Source organism: Pygocentrus nattereri, chromosome 19 (genome assembly GCF_015220715.1).
Source record: "Pygocentrus nattereri isolate fPygNat1 chromosome 19, fPygNat1.pri, whole genome shotgun sequence".
Taxonomy (NCBI): Eukaryota; Metazoa; Chordata; class Actinopteri; order Characiformes; family Serrasalmidae; genus Pygocentrus; species Pygocentrus nattereri.
The window spans coordinates 34,257,850-34,270,099 of NC_051229.1; positions in this window are offsets into that span (position 1 = coordinate 34,257,850).

Here is a 12,250-nt window from a genome sequence, read left to right on the forward strand (position 1 = left end):
CAGGATGCCCCTTGGCCCCCTCCTGGAGGAGGTGTACGAGGCATGGCCTAGTGGGATGAGACCCCACTTTCACTTTATATTAAAGCCAATAACCAGTTAGAAACCTATATTCTCTGGAACATATGTGGTTTGAGATATTGTATGTCCATTTTGTAGATAACCATCACTTCATAAGGAAATATACCAGAAAACAGTAGCGTTACGTCATGCATCTTGAAAAAGAATCTGTTTCATGGCCCAGCGGAACCTTGGAGCATGTTTTATTTCAATTCCTGTGACAATATCAAGAGCCAGTTGTAGAGTCATGTTGAAAGTTGAAGAGAAAAGTGAGGTCATTTAAAAATCAAACCATGCACAGAAGTAATGCTTTGGATGGAGGCATGTGTTTTTCGAAGGCTAACAGGAGACAGAGTGGTGGTGCTGAAATTCTGAATGGTTCAAAAGTCCAGATGTTCCATAAAAAGATTGGGTCAAATCCGAAAAAAAAAATCCCACTTGACTTTTGCGATTATCAAATTCGGAGAAAATTGGTAATAGCATTTCATCTTCGTGTTCTGGCTGTTCAAGGTGCTGCCTGTAACCTATAGAGACGTTTTAACACCAATCACATTGTTCAGTGACACTTAACTAAAGGACAACGTTCCTATAGCACCCACATAAGCCGTTCATGGCAGCTGACAAAGGCTCATCAATGCATATCAATTTTTATGATGTCAGAAAATTTTAATTTTGATGTTATAACACAAATAACCAGACAATTAATGCTTGTAAGAATAAGCCTTTATAAATCTCTATTTAGATTTATGTCAGTTGTCAATGAAAGGCTTATGTAGGTGCTGTGTAGCCCTAGGAACACTCATTTCTCTACAAATGTAATTTTCTAATATTTCTTGGAAATGCATCAATATCCACAATGACTAAGCAAATATTAAGCAAGTAGAGCTCTTAAGGCACAAGAGATTTTTCCCAATCCCATGTCATATCTTTAAATCTGCTTGAGGGAAATTAATTCAAATGACTGATCATAAAATCAGCACTGGGCTTTCTATCATGGAGAGTTTATTTATCATGGCCCCCAGTAGGAATGAAAGAAGACTCATATGCTTTATCACTTTGGTTCCTAATGGCTTTTTCATTTTCACAGAAATGGCTGCTCCAAAAGAATCAAACAAATGATTTAAACTCATGCGCAGTTGAAAAGGGGCAAAATGTGATTGGCCACCCCAGATGCCACTCAAAATTTTCTGCCACATAATAGGCTTCCACCTCTCTGTGGGATGGGTGTTTGCACCTTTGTCACTTAGATCTGCCACTCCTTGGACTTGCTGCTATCCATTCACTCCATATGTTGTAGGACTTTTTAAATATATTAACTAAAATTTATGACATCTGTGCGATGCAAAGAGCATTGTGATGAACTTAAAGACGGAGATGCTTTAGACAGGTGGTTTATACTAATCATTACCACTATAGGCCAATAATTTTCCAAAATATAGGAAGGTTTTTACCTGGCAGTTAAAAACTCCTGGTCTGTTTACAATGTCTGCTGACCTTCTGTTGCTCATTATGCATACAGCATAAAAAAAAAGTTATGTATATAAATGTTTATATGAGTTATATTTTGAAATTTCAAGCTGTTTCTAGATGCACTTCCAGCCTACAGACCCAAGCACCCGAAGGAATTTGCCACTACCACTTCAAAAGTATTTTGCACCCAAAGAACAAAGCTATTGCTTGATGGAGCCAGAGAGCACATCATTTATTACTGTCTACTCAGGCTGATGTTTTATGCCAACCATTTGGTCACATGACCAATCATTTACTTCTGAATGCTACGCCTCTCTAACCGTCCAGTCATGAGTTGCACCAGCTGAACTTAAAGTCTGAAGTTCTCATAGGAACCAAAAACTGTTTTGGACGTCACTCATTCAAACCTTTTGCTTATTCAAAACAAAAATTTAATTTATACAACTGGAAGTGGCCAGGACTTTTGTCTTCAAAGATGAGCAACAACCATAAATAGACCATTTAAACACAGTTTATTATTATTTTTTTTTTTTTCATGGCAGTTGTGCAGGGTTGTGTGATATGAAGAAGGCTGCAGTTGTCCAGTTTATTTCAGAACAGCCATCTTTATGGAGAAGATGGAATTGTTTTTACAGCAGGGGGCTCCTCCTCACTCCTCCCCTTTTACCCCTTAGCGCTCACCAGTAGCTCAACACAGTCATAACATGTCACACCCAGAGAGACACCAGTTAGTTTGCTGCCAGAATTATGGGGGAGAGACAGTTTTGTTTGTTTATATTACTGAAAAATGTCCAAGATGCTTTCCATTCTGCTGTCAAATGGCCACTAGGGGGCAGGGCTTGCACAACTTCAACATGTGATTAGTCTGTATCGACATGACTTTAATCACTGAAGATGTTATGAATAAAATGTCAGGAGAAGGAAGTGCTTCGCAACAAGCCACTTTAAAAAGTCTTGCATTTTAAAATGGATCACGTTGCTAGCCCTCATGGAATGGGAGATACAGGCCACAGAATCTTGCAAAAATTTGCATCTGACTTAGGTGTAAACTAGGTGAGTTTGTAAAGATGACTGCATGTGGTGGAGGTCCGGAGAGCCAGAGAAACTTAGAGCACCGTAATTCTGTGAAAATAAGAGTGACGGACTTCAAACTTTACTGGATTATAGGGCATTATGGCTTCTTATTGACTTATTGTAATCTTTGAAAAACTGAAGATAATATTCAATATCTGATCTTCAAAGCAGATCGACAGATTGGCCAAACTGGTCAGTAGAACGTGACATCCCCTTTCCAATGAGCCCTGGATCGCATTGCTAGCCTTCTGGGAAGTAGGCAACATCGAGCTTAAAGCATCATCAAACAGTAAAGTCAACAAGTTAACTAATCAACTACTATGTGCAACCCTTACTAGGGGTCCTGCAGAAAGAAGCCACTCTCTGCTGAGAGTAGCTAGTTTAATTCTAGCGATGTACAGATTTGTGGAAGCACCCGAGACAAACATTTTTGCAGTGTAATGTTTTTCACCCTTTTCAGCCAACCAGTAGCATCAATTTACATTCACAACTAGGCTATGAGCTACATTAAGACTTAACCAGCCACAGATTGCATTGCAAACATGGTTTCTATCATAAGTAGAGCACTACAGTGGTTTAATTTCATGCACCAGATGAAAAATAATCCCTAGAATAGAAAAAAATCCATCACTGGAGTAATGAAAACCACAGTGAGCTCAACTACAGCCTTACATTCAATCAGCTCTATTAAACATCTGTTTAATTTTATTGTAGAAAAATCATCGTCATCATCAACCTCACCATGTGTTTCAACGGCATTTAGTCAAACTCTTGGAACAATGTTGGATTGTTTAAAATATAGTTTTACAACATTTAACTACCTAGAACAGATAGGTATCCATGAAAACCATGTTTTAGTTCCCTAAACTGACATATTTGACAGATCTGAGTGTGTAGTACCTTTTAATGCTTAAAGAACATACATGTATTGTAAAGGATATGACTGTAAATGGAAATGTTCAGTACCAATTCAAAGGGCTCTTCTTAGAAACTTTGAAAAAGTTATTTGGGGAACTTAAGTTGTTCTATTACGGTAGTCACCAACTCTGGTTATGAAGATCTACCTACCTAAAAAGTTTAGTTACAACCACAATCTACCACACCTGTTCTAGAAGTTCTTAATTGTCCAGATAAGATGCATTAAATGTTATGTAAGGATACAGGTTGGAACTAAGTTCAGCAGGAAAGTAGATCTCCAGAAGTAGGGAAGATGAACCCTTTTGTATGACACCTCCCAAAAAACTCTTTTTGGCACCTTTCTTGTGAAGAGTAAATGCTGGTGAGGTCATATACATGTTTTGTTCACACTGTTTCCAGATAAGATAATGTGCAATAATAAGACTTCAGGTTTATGATCCTGACAATAAGAACAATATTTTAAGCCTCAGAACCCTCCCCTGCTCTCAGTCAAGCAATGTTTTCATCTTACAAAGTCCTGTTTTATGGATCTGACAGAATTCTGGAGTGTTCTGCTTTGTTAAGCCCCGGGGTGGAATATTTGTCATGTTGAACGGCACCCCTTCCTGTGGTGAGCGATATTGAAGTGCAAACCCGGCGAAAGCAGAGCTGTTAAAAATCACGCACATATGTGTAGACAGCTCAGCCAGGATGAGGGCCTGTAAAATAAGTACCAGCAGCCCCTTCATGTCCTCTAATGACTTTAACCTGTATTGATGGTTTTATTCATCATTAGGCACCAGAGGATCACCAGGGAGCAAGACGAAGATCAGAAGCCAAAAGGGCCCCTTTTATTTCTTCTTTTGGTTCTGGGCTGTTCACGTGTCAAGAATCCAAAACACATGTTCTTCCGGAAACATCTCCAACCTGTCCTACAGACTCACACCATGAGGGTGTTATGGGTGTCATGTCTTTCCTTCTACTGTTTGGTCCAACTACTATTGAAATCATAGAAGAAAGCATTAAAAAAGAAAGCTGTCATGTGTCTATATTACAACCCCAATTCCAATGAAGTTGGGACGTTGTGTAAAACAAAAATAGAATACGATGATGTGCAAATCCTTTTCAACCTATATTCATTTGAATACACTACAAATACAAGAAATTTAATGTTCAAATGGATAAACTTTTTAAAACGTTTTTTGCAAATATTCACTCATTTTGAATTTGATGCCTGCAACACGTTCCAAAGAAGTTGGGACAGGGGCGTGTTTACCACTGTGTTACATCAACTTTCCTTTTAACAACACTCAATAAGCGTTTGGGAACTGAGGACACCAATTGTTGAAGCTTTGTAGGTGGAATTCTTTCCCATTCTTGCTTGATGTACAGCTTCAGCTGCTCAGCAGTCCGGGGTCTCTGTTGTCATATTTTGCTCTTCATAATGCACCACACATTTCAATGGGAGGCAGGTCTGGACTGCAGGCAGGTCAGTCTAGTACCCACACTCTTTTACTACGAAGCCACGCTGTTGTAATACATGCAGAATGTGGCTGGGCATGTCTTGCTGAAATAAGCAGGACGTCCCTGAAAAAGACGTTGCTTGGATGGCAGCAGATGTTGCTCCAAAACCTGTATGTACCTTTCAGCATTAATGGTGCCTTCATAGATGTGCAAGTTACCCATGCCATGGGCACTAACACACCCCCACACCATCAGAGATGCTGGCTTTTGAACTTTGCGCTGATAACAATCTGGACAGTCCTTTTCCTCTTTGGCCCGGAGGACAAGACGTACATGATTTCCAAAAACAATTTGAAATGTGGACTCGTCAGACCACAGGACACTTTTCCACTTTGCGTCAGTCCATCTCAGATGTGCTCAGGCCCAGAGAAGCCGGCGGCGTTTCTGGGTGTTGTTGATATATGGCTTTCACTTTGCATGGCAGAGTCTTAACTTGCAGTTGTAGATGGAGTGACGAACTGTGTTCACTGACAGTGGCTTTCTGAAGTGTTCCTGAGCCCATGTGGGAATATCCGTTACAGAATGATGTTGGTTTTTAATGCATTGCCGCCTGAGGGATGGAAGGTCACGGGCATTCAATGTTGGTTTTCTGCCTTGCTGCTTATTTGCAGAGATTTCTTAAGATTCCCTGAATCTTTTGATGATATTATGGACTGTAGATGATTAAATCCCTAAATTCCTTGCAATTGCACATTGAGAAACATTGTTCTCAACAATGTTGTTCACAAAGTGGTGAACCTCGCCCCATCCTTGCTTGTGAACAACTGAGCCTTTGTAATGTTCCTCACCTGTGTAATGTTCCAAACAGGTTTGAGCATTCCTCAACTTTCCCAGTCTTTTGTTACCCCTGTCCCAACTTCTATGGAACGTGTTGCAGGCATCAAATTCAAAATGAGTGAATATTTGCAAAAAATTATAAAGTTTCTGTTTAAACATTAAATATCTTGTCTTTGTAGTGTATTCAATTGAGTATAGGTTGAAAAGGATTTGCAAATCATCATATTCTGTTTTTATTTGTTTTACACAACGTCCCAACTTCATTGGAATTGGGGTTGTACTTGTCCAAAAGTTTGTAGACACCTCCTTATCCACTGATTAAATATAGTTGTTTTCAGTAACAGCCTCTACTCTTTAGCAAAGGCTTTAGACTAGATGTATCTTTGCTGTGAGGATATGATTGCATTCAACTACTGGAGCATTATAAAAGTCAACTACTGATTTTGGATGATTAGTTCCGGAGTGCAAATCATTCCAAAAGGCATTGGATGGAGCTCCATCACTCCAAAGAACACATTTCAGTTGCTCAACAGCCCAACGCTTGGGGTTTAATATGATGTCGGCCCACCCTTTGCAGGTATAACAGCTTTTCTGAGAAGGCTTTCCACAAGGTTTAGGAATGTATTTATAGGAATTTTTGACCATTCTTCCAGAAGAGCATTTGTGAGGTCAGACACTGATGTTGGACGAGAAGGCCTGGCTCGCAGTCTCCACTCTAATTCATCCCAAAGGTGTTCTGTCAGGTTGAGGTCAGGACCCTGTGCAGGCCAGTCAAGTTTCGACACTCCAGAGAACACATCTCCACTGCTCTAGAGTCCAGTGGCGGTGCTTTACACCACTGCATTCCATGCTTTGCATTGCGTTTCATGATGTAAGGATTGGATGCAGAAGCTCTCTACTCTGTTCTTGAGCTAATCTGAAGGTCACATGGAGGTTTTCTCCAGAAAGTTGGCGACCTCTGCACAATTTGTGTTTCAGGACTGGACTTGTTGCACAGGTGGCGTGCGATCATGGTCCACGCTGGAATTCACTGAGCTCCTGAGAGTGACCCATTCTTACACTAATGTTTGTAGAAGCATTCTGCAGGCCTAGGGGCTTGGTTTTATACACCTGTGGCCATGGAAGTGATTGTAACGCCTGAATTCAATCATTTGGATGGGTGACTGAATACTTTTAGCAATATAGTTCATCTATCTATCCATCTTGAAACTATATTTTTGCATTTTCATATGGTGGAGATTTTTTTAAAACAGTGCCTGTGTGGATGGACCTTTTTCAAATTAAGGGGGAAAATCATTGTAAAAAACATTCACATGTGTGTGGATTTGGTCCAAGACACAAACAAATACAAGGCATACATTTACACGCAGGGTATCAAGTTACAGTGGACAGACTTACGGGGATGGCAGGACATGGGCAGAGACCAGGTGGATTAAGACAGGCTAGGAGTAAAACTATGGGGAAAGGAGATGAGATGATAATAGATAAGAAATAAGAAGATAATAGATGCAGAGAGAGAGAGAGAGAGAGAAAAAGAGAGAGAGAGAGAGAGAGAGAGAGAGAGAGAGAGAGAGAGAGAGAGAGAGAGAGAGAGAGAGAGAGAGAGAGAGAGAGAGAGAGAGAGAGAGAGAGAGCTTGACTGTAGTACTATTGCACTATGAACAACATCCTCCTACTTTAGATTTTTATCACAAGGTTTTGATAGCAGCACATATTCTGTTGTAAAAACTACATTGGCTGTATTAGAAGCTTGATCAGACCAGGTGGTTTGTGTTCAAAATAGAGCTAGGCTTTCAATTCAGGCTATAAATTTCAAAACTTAATTCTAGTAGTATGCTAGCACTAAGCTAACTTCAATTCACACGAGCCAATTTGAAATAAACACAGAAATTTAATGTTTATAACAGACATTTTATGTATTTTACCTTGTAGCAGTTTTATCCGGTGTCCACATGTTTGCAGTAGATGGGCTTTAGCAAACCAGATGTTCCGTGATTTTCAATGGAGCCACAAATGGAGAATCAATGGAGAATCAAAAATTCTGCCACCACAAAGATTCCGCAGACCACAGCAGATGTTGATTTTTTTTGTGAGCCATAGATGCCATGTCTTGTTATTGAATACCAGATGAACAAAATCTTAAATGCGACTTTAAATACAAGTGTACAGAGCATCTTCCTGGCTTTTCACAACTTAAACAAACAAACCAAACAATCTCCACAGATAAGGCTCACCTCTGTTGGTCATTTTTTTTCTGCAGTCACCATAGCAACATTGGAGTGGCTTCATGCCACAGCTGAGTACAGCTATATGGCTTAAAAATGCAAAAATGCATGACAGGAACACTTTCAGTAAAGAGTCCTGGCATGGAGCTGCTGCTGTTTTCCATCTTTAAAAACTTGCTGAAACACAGTCAGCTTCAGCTAATTTTTATGATCAATGACGTATCCAGGACCTCCAGAAGGCCTAGAGCAGTGGTCACAAACCCTGTTCTTGGAGTTTGACCTTTCTGCAGTGACAAATTATTTTTTTTAAAATTCCTCAGCGCGCTTCCTGGCTTCCTCATGGAAGGTCATGGAATCATGACCTTCTTTAACCAACTTTTTTGATTTGCCTTTTGCCTTTCTCTCAATCTGAGCTACGAGACTTTCACTCTCAGGCACAATAAGCCTCCCTTTAAACGCATTCTTGTTCTTCCCATTTTTCTATACCACTGAGCATTGTTGACATTTTTAGTGCACAGTAATTTTACGTCCCCGGTAACATTGGTGGTGTCGGGACTCAGAGCGCCTCGCCCTCCTACCTCAAGTCCCAGACGATGTGGATGAAACGTATATTATTACCCATCAATTAATTCTAAGTTAAGTTTTACTACTAAATTTATTCTGTCCTCTAATAAAAAACGGGTAATTAAAATCAAAGGATTCTTGCAAAATACAAAAAGATAAGTCAAAAAGATTAAAAAGCATTCTTGCAGAAGGTTAAAGAAAAATGAAAAACCAAAACTTCAGCCAATGGTTCTGTTGAGGAAGGAGATGGCCCTTTTCATTTATTAAGTTTCAGGTGACAAGTCGGCTCCCAGATCACCAAAATGCAAAGATTCAACACATTACATAAGTTTTTATAATGTTTTTTGAAAATGGTCATTGCTCCTCCCCGGGGCACTCTTCACTTCTCCTCTCCAACCATCCTAGGGTTCCCATTGGCTATCATTGTATTCACTATGCTAAATTTACCTTTTGACACCTCTATGCTTTGTCAGACATTGACCATTTTTACGAATTCTCCATAATGGGTTTCTCAACTCTGAGCTGGACATCAACTTAATTCTTAAAGAGTTACGACCCATTCCTGCTCACTGCTTGTCTATCTCCTCACTAAAAGTTAGCTTACTTTTAGTGAACAGGCTGTATTTTTTTACTTGGAGATGTTCACTTATCTCTCAAGGCCTTCTAACAGTGTTTGGCACAGACACCTCTCGCCTAGAAACATTAGGCCTGTTTTCCTACCTAAGGCTGCCTGGGCCTATCTGGCTCAGTTAAAAATGACTCTATACTCTATTTTAATCATTTCTGCAAACCTATTATTAATAGTAACAACTCAAGGATATTTTAATCAATAAATTCCTTCAGTGGACTAATATCTGGCGGTTTGCAGCACGCCCAACAACATACGCTGCAGCAATTACCCATGATGTTAAACGTTTATTGGTACCAAAACACTTACACAAAACAAAAAACACCACATAGACCTGCAATTCTACGTCAACAACCGTGATCACTTTCACACCATTCAGGGTCTTTCACCCGAATACTTTATGCCTTTTGGTCTTTATGTATGGAAATACAAGCATGATTGGTTGAGTCCACTATCAATTCAGGAAGGTCTTGAGGAGAGAACTCACTTGGCTATATCTGTTTAGCTGCCATGAAGACAAAAATCTTTATTGGACAGTTTCCACTGATTGTTTCAAGCTTTAAACCTTTAAGCTTTAATATGTAATAAGCCTGGGATTTTTACATTTAAATAAAGACATTAGATTCAAAGTTAGATTTTTTTTATTTCACAGAAATCATTAGGCCCAGAAGGCTCTGCAGGTTCCCGTCTGATATACAGAGGCTACATACAGTACGCTTACTGTTTATAGGCTTAGAATTGATTCCATTTATATTTTTAATATGGTGACACAATGATTGATTCTTTTAATGTCTTTATTTGCAGCTTCCTTTCCAGCATTCTCCATATCACTGCTGTAATCTCTTGGAGTGTGTGTTGAGATCATTCATGCTGGCCACATGATGAGCAGCTAAAACTGGCAATAACACACTGTTTTTCAGAGTTGGAGAAGTATTGCCAGACTTTTGAGTGAGACTCAAAGGACTCAAAGGCATGCATACATGAGAAAAGGAGACATTTGGCCCGCAAGCCCCTAATCCTTTTCAACAAGAGCATGGTTTTCATTTGTTCGTTAACTTGTCCAGCATGCGTCGCAAACTACAGCCATTTATACTGCGTTCAAAAACTAATGGATCTGGAAAAGCAAAGGAAAAAGACAGAGCTTTCCCATTTTTGCGTCTAATCCGCTGTGAGTGCTGACCTGAACCAAATAATCCAAACCCTTATAAGCCCTTGCTTTAAATTCATATTTTAGGAGATTCTTTATACTTACTTTTCTTCCAGCAGAGATCAGTGTTGCGTAAGGATGCTTACATTTATGTTTTAAAGGGGTAGTCTGGCCAAAGTGAATGTGACCATCACTACATATGTTATAAACATAACTAATTGCATCCTACAGTTAAGAATGAGATTTAGACTAGAAGAATAGAAAGCCCCCCTGTCTGGTGATGCATCTCGAAGGTGGAAGGAGCTTTTGCCAAATTCCAACCATTTGGGGGCTAATACTTAAAAGATATTTGAACCCATTTTTTCTCCATTAGCTGTGTAACAGATTTACATCTGTTCCAGAAGTTGCATTTGGTGTTTGGTTATGAGGCAATGTAGTTTAATCCAGGCCTCTAGAAGAAGCTAGTTCGTTTGTGTGTCTCTTGTATCCTATATAATGGTGGCAAAGAAGTTGAGTGGCATGGTGACCCCAACAAACCTCTGTTGTTGTGGAGAAATTCCTGCTGTTCAACTTTCCCAGTGCTTTGTTTGAGGAACTTCCACTCCCTTCTCATTAAAAGGACTTTTGTGGTTCCTATTTGTGAACTGCTGGTGACACAAATTCTACTGTGGAGCCAACTCGGCTTCCACACATCTATGGCCGTCCCAAAAAAGGGACTGGCTTGGCTGGTTTATAATACTTTGGGACTTTTGAGGAGGCCTCAGGCCCACATGGACTCAAATTTCATTCTTTTTTTCTCTTTGTGTATTTGTGTGGGTTAAATTATGGCTGTGTAGAGGTGGGATTGACTGATTTATATTGCATATTCACCTTTTCATCTTTGCAATAATGCCAAAAAAGGTCCACCATCTTTGCTGTATTTCTTATTTGCTTGTCCATTCATTCAGTATAGTCCACGATGTTCCCACTCCCTGCGTTCTTATATAAACTCAGTAGGAAAAGGGTGTGTGCTGGGTGTTATAGCTGGCTAATACATAAGCAGGCCAGATAGCTCCATATAGCGTCCATATATCCAAAAATAGCACGCATGCTAAGTAATATGAAGACTGAAAAGACAAATATTTGATGTTTCAGGGTTTTTGTATCAAATTTGCTTGGCATCAGAACATCCATCCATTTTCCAAGCCGCTTCTTTGTCAAGGTCGTGGGGGGGTGCTGGAGCCTATCCCAGCAGTCTTTGGGCGGAAGGCAGGATAGACCCTGGACAGGTCGCCAGTCCATCGCAGGGCAGACAGACAGACACAGACAGTCACTCACACCGGGGCAATTTAGCATGTCCAATTGGCCTGACTGCATGTCTTTGGACTGTGGGAGGAAACCGGAGAACCCGGAGGAAACCCACGCAGACACGGGCAGAACATGCAAACTCCACACAGAGAGGACCCCGGTCACCCGGCCAGGGAATCGAACCCAGGCCCTCCTCGCTGTGAGGCAACAGCGCTAGCCACCGCACCACCATGCCGCCCCACATCAGAATATAGCAGAATCCTTTTTGGAACTATGTAAAACCATTTTCCCTCAATCTGAAGAACCATTTCACCATGTAAAGAACCATTAAAGCATGAAATGGTTCTACATAGAACTCATGGTTCTTTATAGAACCATTCCTGTTACTAAAGAACCACTGAAGAGCCATGTTTTTTTTTAGGAGTGTATTGTATATGGTTCTGTATAGAACCTTTTCACAAGGGGCTCTTTTTGGTGCTATATAGAACCATATACACAACACATTCATCAATCTGAAGAATGATTTCACCATGCAAAGAACAATTTAAGCATGAAATGGTTCTATATAGAACTTGTGCTTCTAAATAAAACCATTGCCTT